The 7,989-nt window shown below is 39.7% G+C and overlaps 1 pseudogene across 1 annotated transcript; it reads left to right on the top strand.

Annotated features, from left to right (window-relative positions):
* The first annotated feature begins 200 nt into the window (after positions 1–200).
* LOC149467736 (uncharacterized) lies at positions 201–4,042 on the top strand (annotated as a pseudogene). Its single transcript, XR_016311844.1, has 4 exons — positions 201–416; positions 1,279–1,386; positions 1,919–1,996; positions 3,764–4,042. The product of XR_016311844.1 is annotated as an uncharacterized LOC149467736 (transcript).
* Positions 4,043–7,989: the final 3,947 nt, after the last annotated feature.

Genomic DNA, 7,989 nt, shown 5'->3' with positions numbered 1-7,989 from the left:
TCAATAAAAAATGTAATAAACCAGCAAGTTGGTTAAATTGACCTTTTCTCATCATCAACATTACCATTATCAATGTTTCTGTGATGGCCAGCTCTGCAACAATTATTCTTTCTTTTCTTTTATCTTCAGCTATTCAGTGCTATAGAAAAAGATTGGTCATCTTTGGTTTCACCTGTAAGTGCTGAAGCTGCAATCACTGCATGGAAATACCAGCATCATTTCCTTCTGCCTTTGTAAAGTTCCTCTTTTTGGTCTATAAAAGAAGATGGCTCCATGTGGCTATCAGTACTCAGCAGCTCTGCATACAGGAGAAGACAAGAGCCCTAAAGGTCAAAGATACCCCAACATCATGTGCTCCACGAAGACCATGCTGTGTATGGCACTCCTTGCAGTTGCAGTAGTCACCGTATCTGCTGGTAAGTGGCGACAGAAGAACACATAGTAAGCAGATAGATAATATGCAGGTGGAAGGATGTATGGTTACATGTGAACTGATTTATGGAACAAGTGGGTCAGTAAAGATTTTTCCTACATAAACTAGTGAGTTTTTTACTTCAGCCTCTAATATACACAAGGAAACGAAGCAAGGACAATGGGAGGAATCTGTGAGAAAATCTCCCAATTTGTATCGCTTTTTATAAAATGACTTAAATGTTTGGCACGGTTTAAGGAGAAAGAAGAGTAGAAGACAATACAGTGTTATAACTATTTATTGGGCAATATTTTCCCTGTTTGTTTCTGCATCCCATCTTTTATTAATAGATTTTTTGCAACACTGAATGTATTTAATCATGCAGCCATAAAATGACGATTTTCATATGACTGACTGGTAAAGACTACTCAGGACCTCTTCTGAAGATTTTTATATACAGATACTTCACCATTTTTTTTTAAAAGGCAATCTTGCCATTAGTAAAATATTCCCTCTAAATTCTCAATTTGGACCAATTGGCAAAGCCATTATCCACTAGCTAAAGTGATGTGTCATGTTATGTAGCAGATTCCTCATTTGAAAGAACAAACAAATATCTTGGGAATCTGGATGTAAGAAAGTGATAGCTTTTATAGGCTTGCTGTTCTAGACTAAGGCACAAAAGCAAACAACCAACTACCCAAAAGATGAATTGGTGGGGATTTCTTCATTTTGGTGGAGATATTCCTTTATGAAATATCAAATGGTATGTATATGAAATGCATTTTGCTGTCACCTTACATTTTGTTTTAATAGCATAGAATTTCACGTGATGGTTAATTCTCTACACTTGTTATTATTTGCAGACACTGATAAATTTAGCACCTGCTGCACCAAGGTCTCCTCAGCTAAATCCAAAGTTCCTATAGTGGACTTCCTCCTACAGCAGCTCCTCCTTGTGTTGAAGCTGTGATGTAAGTATTAAGATTAGAATTTATTTACTATTTGTTACAGGTACTTGTATAGGGTCCTCAATTTACGCAGCGCTTTACATTTATATTGTACATTCACATCAGTCCCTGCCCTGAAAGAGCTTACGCAGGCACAGGGAGAACATGCAAACTCTATGCAGATAGTGTCATGGTTGGGATTCAAACCAACGACCCTAGTGCTGCCAGGCAGGAGTGCTAATTACTTAGCCACTGAGCTGGAAGAGAATGGAAGTGGGGCAAAAATACACATTATTGGGGATAATTGCACCCCATGTGATTGTACTGGATCCTGGTGATGGGCTGCTGAGGTCCTAAGTGCTGCATTGTGGGGAGGGTAGGTGCTGTGCTTTGTGCTATATTCATACAGTATATTTGTAGAATTAACTTTTAACAAATGTTTACATTGATATGAGCAAAAACTAGCCAGTTTCTGATTATATGCATATCTGCTGTTTATATCTTAATGCTAATAAACACTTATGAAGTGTTCTCAAATACTATGTATTTCTTCCAGGTTTATCACAAAAGAAGGCAAGATTCTTTACTCCAGACCTAACTTGCCCTGGGTTATTCAGAAGGTGAAGGAGATTGGGTAAGTTAAGACGATTTAAACCTCAGATTCAAATGCTTAGATTCCAACTTAAAGTGGAACTGCACTGCATCTGAGCACCACAAACCAAAAATGCTATACAATTCATTTTTAATATTCAAAACAAACTCCTCCATCCATTCATGCCTCCATGCTTTATTTTGCTAAGAAAACATTTTGAAAAACACCTCCTGGCATTTCTGGCAGTGGTCATCTTGAGTAAGGGCAGATGTTTCATATAGCAGTTACTTCCTGGAATCCATCTGTCCTTAGCTCAGGCATTGGCTGAGCTCCTTCCCCTCCTGAAAACTCCTGGGATGCGTGACATCATTTCCTTAGGCACGTAAACCAGGAAGTTAATGAAGGAATACAAAAAAAAGAAAAGGTTAGAACAAGTAAATATGATATACTTTACTAATGCTAGCAGCATAAGGATTAGAAATAGTCCATGCTGATTGAGAGAGTAAAGTTTCGCTTTAAGTATTTAAAAAGCCTCTTGTACGTGCAGATGATCACAGGGAAAGCTCATTTTAGGCCCTCTGTCTTTAACTGGTCTATTTGTAGGCTAATGACTGCTTTTCCAGGGCAAGAGCTTGCCACGCAGATACAGAACTGTCTGAATAAATTATTTATGGTTAGAGGGCATCCAGAAACATCTGAACAAATGTAGACTCTTGGTAGCCTCCTGGCTTGTCTACATCTACCTAACTTGGCCATTGCCATGAATGGCCAGATTTGTTACACACTGAGTACCTGTAGCCTAGACGAAAATGAAGTGGTTCAATATGTATGCTAGCCAAAGTGTTGCCCTAATTCATGTCTTACACCAATGCCAAGGCTTCTGTAGTGAGAGAAAATAGAATAGAACAGGCGTGTCTAACCGCATCAACATGTCTAGCTGCATCAGCATTATGGTTGCCCTCAAAGGGCCAGTTGTACCTGTAAGACTAGATGTGCAGAGCTCCCCACCCTCCCTTACATCAGATATCAAGAGTCCCCCACCATCAGAAGTCAAGAGTCCCCCACTCTCCTTTGCATTACAGTGCACCCCCCTTACTGCTGCTGCAGGGAATAAACTTGGGGCAGAGCTTGGAAGCAGAAAGGGTAGGGTCTGGAGAAGGACTGGAGTCTGCTGAATGCTGAGACCAGGGGAGGCAGAAACGAGGGAATGCTGCAACTGCACAGAGAGGCACAGCATATGTAGGAGATCTGTCATCCTCTCTACTGTGGACTGCTGAGATGGGAAAGGGGGTACAGAGACGATCCTGTCCATGGCTGCATGGAGAAATGCAGGATCTGGCAAAGAAGGTCTGTACTCCTCTCTGCTGCTGAATGCTGGGACAGGAAGGGGGTGGGGGGTGGAGATGGCCTGTCCTAAGCTGCAAAGAGAGACACAGGATCTGTAGGAGGAGTTCAATCCTCTTCTTTGCCACTGACTGCTGAGACAGGAGAGGAGGGGATGGAGATGAGCCTGTCCCTGGCTGCACAGAGTGATGGAGGATCTGGCTGAGGAGTTCTGTCTCCCTTCCAGTTACTGACTGCTCAGGCAAGGTGGGGGCAAAGACTAGGGGGGTGCTGCAGCTGACGGCCACATGAAATGACCTGGAGGGATGGATTTGGCACATGTGGAATAGAAGTTGGGGCTTATTTAGACTGTGTCAAACGCACTGCAATTATAAATATGATTCAAACATGGCCTTTACAAACAAGTCTCCCAAGATGCATTATGTCATATTTATAGTTTAACCTTTGTTTTTTTGTTTTTTAAAGGTAAAGAAAAGAAGCACAACAAAATAAAGAAAATGATGAACCTTAATGACAAAAGCGATGTCTCTAGTTGAACTATGTGGCGTTCAATTAATAGGTATTTACCTTTAATTCTAGTAATATATTTGTGTGATTTAAATGAGTGCAAAATTAATTGTATGTACGTGTAGTTAGAGTTGTGATTTATGAATGTGTATTATTTTTACAGTATCATGTACTGTAAAATAGTTTAGCTCTGAAACCACTTATAATGGTCCTCGTGTATAAAAATGTGTATGTCACCCAGAGCAATTTGACATATTTTTCTTTCAGCGGCACTGAAATATAAAAATATTTTTTTTTTTCATATTTCAGACCCTTGTACTTTTATTTATTTTTTTTACTTTTTCTCCTGGTTTAATGTAATTTTTCCTGAGTATTTTGCTCATCATAATTAGCAAATTAATATGTTAATTTAATTGTGAAATGTATTTAGTTGCAGCAAGATATGAATAGTGCTATGCCTTCCTGAGCATGTCACTTATTAGGGTAATATCCCAACAACCAGACTGCTGTAGTGATGGTAAGAGGATGCCAATACTTTGTAAGCATTGCCGTCCTAGCTCATGGTATGCTGTCCTGCCCTCTGTGCCTCTAGCAGTTAGTAATGTTTCCAATGGAATTGGGAGGGGCCAAAGCGTAATAATTCATTTATCACCTAGCACTTTGCACATTCCCCTCGCCATCATAGCTAAGTTAGTTCAGCATTCTTTAATCACCAATGTAGATCACTTCATATGACACTTTTATGAAGTTGTTTTACATCATTTTACCATTTTGTGTACTGAAACATCTTTATTTTTATTGAAACTACCATTTTGTCTGTTTTAAGACATGAAAAATCAACTGGAGAATCAGCACACAGGAAGTTGATATTGTTACAACCAATTATGATTTTTGTTAATTTGTTATTCTCTCTATTTAACTCCACCATTGATTTTACCCAGCTTAATTACAACTCAAAACAGGTTCAAAGTATCTCTTGACAATAGCCTCTGTATGGCAGTTGTCAGAATTCCCCTTGCATTTATTGTTTAATTCCCCTTGCCTGAATAGTTTAATTGTCAATCTATTGTGATGGGCTGTTTTATAATCCTAGTAAAAATTACAAGGCAGTTGAGAAAGCCAATCACAATTTAGTAAGCAAGATATACACGTGTTGGCAGTCAACATGTATGAATCAATTTGCTGCAACGTAGATGCATTCATTTTTTTGCACTGTGGTAAAAAAAAGGTATTGTCATTTGAATGCATGCTGGGATTGTAACTGTACTGCAATGCAAATGTAATTCCTTACTCGATTTTTTGAGTTTGTTTTTGTTAATGAATGTATGTATTTTGTCATATTTATGAAGACAATACCTTATTCACTGGTTCAAGATAAAACTGGATGATTTATTAATACTTTACTTAATACTTCAGTACTTTAATGGAAAGTACAGAGAAAAAAATGATGTTTTGTTATTTCAGTATTTCATTCTATAAGATGAATTGTTATATGCAGTGATGTACTTTGGTTTTGTGTTGCCCTAGGCAAGACTAAAATTGGGCGTCCCCTCCTTCCCCAGAAAGACTAAAATTGGGCAACCCCCACCATCTGAATTTGTCCCACTCCAGCCATGGTATACCATTTGGTGCCAAATCATGGTACCTAAAAATTTCCATAGGCAAAATTTAAAAGCCTTTACAAGTTACCTGTTTAGAGTTACACAGGAGGTCTGGTGCTAGAACTCTCACTTTGACTTTCATGGCAGTACCTCACATGTGTGGTGCGAACTCCATTTACATATGCGTGAGCAGGGTGGATTTGATTTGAATCAAACTGATTTAAATCACTAGTCAGTAAGGCTTGATTTAAATCATAGTTTTCTACATAAAGACTAATTCTTGCTGGTATAACTTTAATATGCAAGTAGATGAAGATTTTTAGAATAACAACTTTTCATATTAGTTTTTTTATCCCCAGTTTAATAGGTTAATCATTCATATTTGGACAACTTTTCTGTTGTACTTAGGAAGGAGAAAAATAATCATTACCTTAATAATAACAATTTAAATAGATTTATTCAACTGAAACAATAACATTCCAGCATATGTTATTTGCTTAAACAAACATCCATGTTTGGTAACTAATTTGGCTAAACAAAATATATATATTTTAAGAAATGTAGACTGTCAGCCCCTTCCTCCTCACACTTTCACTTTCTTCTTGTGCAGATCTATTCCACTCCAAACAATCAGAAAAATATTGTTTCTATTCTATTCACTGAACTTCTTGAAATTTAGCACTGAAGGGGTTGATTCTGTATTCATAGGTTTGTAGAAGTTAGGATTAAGGTCTTTTTCTTAACTCTGTTCATGTTATAACATTTTTGCTGTGAAGAAGAGGCATGTGATCTCCGCTGAGTCAAATTCAGTTTTGAGAACTGCAAAAGTAAACCAAGCATCTGTGATAATATCTTGTAGGCAGAGAAACTGCCCAATAATCTTACAAAAACCTCTGTAAGAGCATGACATTGTGAATGGATTCATGGAATTTATTTACCAAAAAAATTAAACATATACAGCCTTATTCTACATAATTAAAAAAATAATCTTTATTTCATGATGGAATAACCTTTGGATGGTAATATATTTTCCCCAAAAAGCATTTTATTTACAAAAATCCGATTTAAATTAAAAAAAATCAGATTTTTTTGATTTTTTAAAAAAAATCATTGATTTTTATCCACCCTGTGCATGAGGAACCTACGTGCCTGTGAGCATGGGGGAACGGGGGTGCTTTCATTTTTTTTTTTATTATTATTATTTATTTACATTTTTTTTGTACACTGTACCTTTTAACTTTTTTTTGATCAACTTTATTTCTTTTACAAGGGATGAACAACATCCCTTGTGATAGCATACGCCATGACAGTTCCTGTTTATGGAGATATCTAAAGTCTATTAGACCCCAAATCTCTCCTCTGGCCTCCCAATGCATGCGATCAGACACAGATCAGTCTGATCGTTTGCATTGGGACTGCATGGTAGAGCCTGGTAAAGGTGTCGGTGGCAGGAGGGGGAGGGACACCCTTCCGCCGCCTGTAAAAGTAATCCAGAGGCTTGTTATTATTATTATACAGTATTTATAAAGCGCCAATAGTTCGCTCAGCGCTGTACATTACAAAGGGGGACAGAACATGTGACAGAACAATACCAGTACAATGTGATACACGAGGGGTTCGAGGGCCCTGCTCTTTCGAGCTTACCCAGACTACTTTTATCTTGTGCAAAATGAGAGAGAGGAGAAGAGAGAGGAGAAGAGAGAGAGGGAGGGAGGGAGCGACAGGGAGAGAGAGGGGGGAAGAAAGGGGGAAACAGGGAGAGAGAGAGGGGGGAGAGAGGGGGGAGAACAGAGAGGGGAGGAGAGAGAGAGGGGGAGACTCTCTTTGACAAGTAAAGGGGCCCTTACCTGGGGTCTGTGGTGTCTGCGGCTGCACTGATACCTGCCATGCAGCGATGGTCTCCTCTTCTGCACCACCTCTGCACGGTCAGCTGACCTCTAGGCTCCGCCCTCTGGCCCTATGCAGTGAATGGAATAGACAGCCGGCTGGCTGCAGAGAGGCCGGGTAAGCGGAGCATAGCTGCAATGGTCAGCCCAGCTCTGGGCTTCTTGCCGGATCGTAATGATGGCAGTGGGTACAACAGGGAATCAGAGCTCCGGGAAGGCACAGAGAGGGTAAGACAGCTGGCTTGCCATTAACTCAAGATGGCATAAGCCGAGCCCACCTTCCCCTGCTCAAAACTTGCTGAGCCCGCCCCCCTGTCTAAACCCTGCCTTCCACCTGAGCCTGCCTCCCGCCCGAGCCCTGCCAAGCTCTCCTAACCTGCCAAGCCCTGGTCCCTTGTCCCTTCTGCCTGGGGGCAGGGCCGCCCCCTGGAAACTGCCGCCCTAGGCAAACGCCTTGTTTGCCTTGCGGCAGATATGCCCCTGGTTATCTGCAGTAAAACAACACAAACTTTTGAGGTTTCTGTCCTAACATCCTGCTAGACTAACCTTTTTATTCAATAAACCAACGCAAGAAGCAAAGAAATAAATACAATTGCCAACTGATAACCGATCAGAATCTAGCTTATGTTGGCCCTACTTTAGTCATTTTAATTTTAATGAGTTGAGTTGTTATAGGTTGCTGTGTTTTGTAGTTTAT

The sequence above is a fragment of the Staurois parvus genome, unplaced genomic scaffold (assembly GCF_062004578.1).
Source record: "Staurois parvus isolate SC_StPar_1 unplaced genomic scaffold, SC_StPar_1.0 ptg000102l, whole genome shotgun sequence".
Taxonomy (NCBI): domain Eukaryota; kingdom Metazoa; phylum Chordata; class Amphibia; order Anura; family Ranidae; genus Staurois; species Staurois parvus.
Note: the sequence above shows the minus strand (reverse complement) of the source record. Positions and strands in the feature narration are given on the sequence as shown.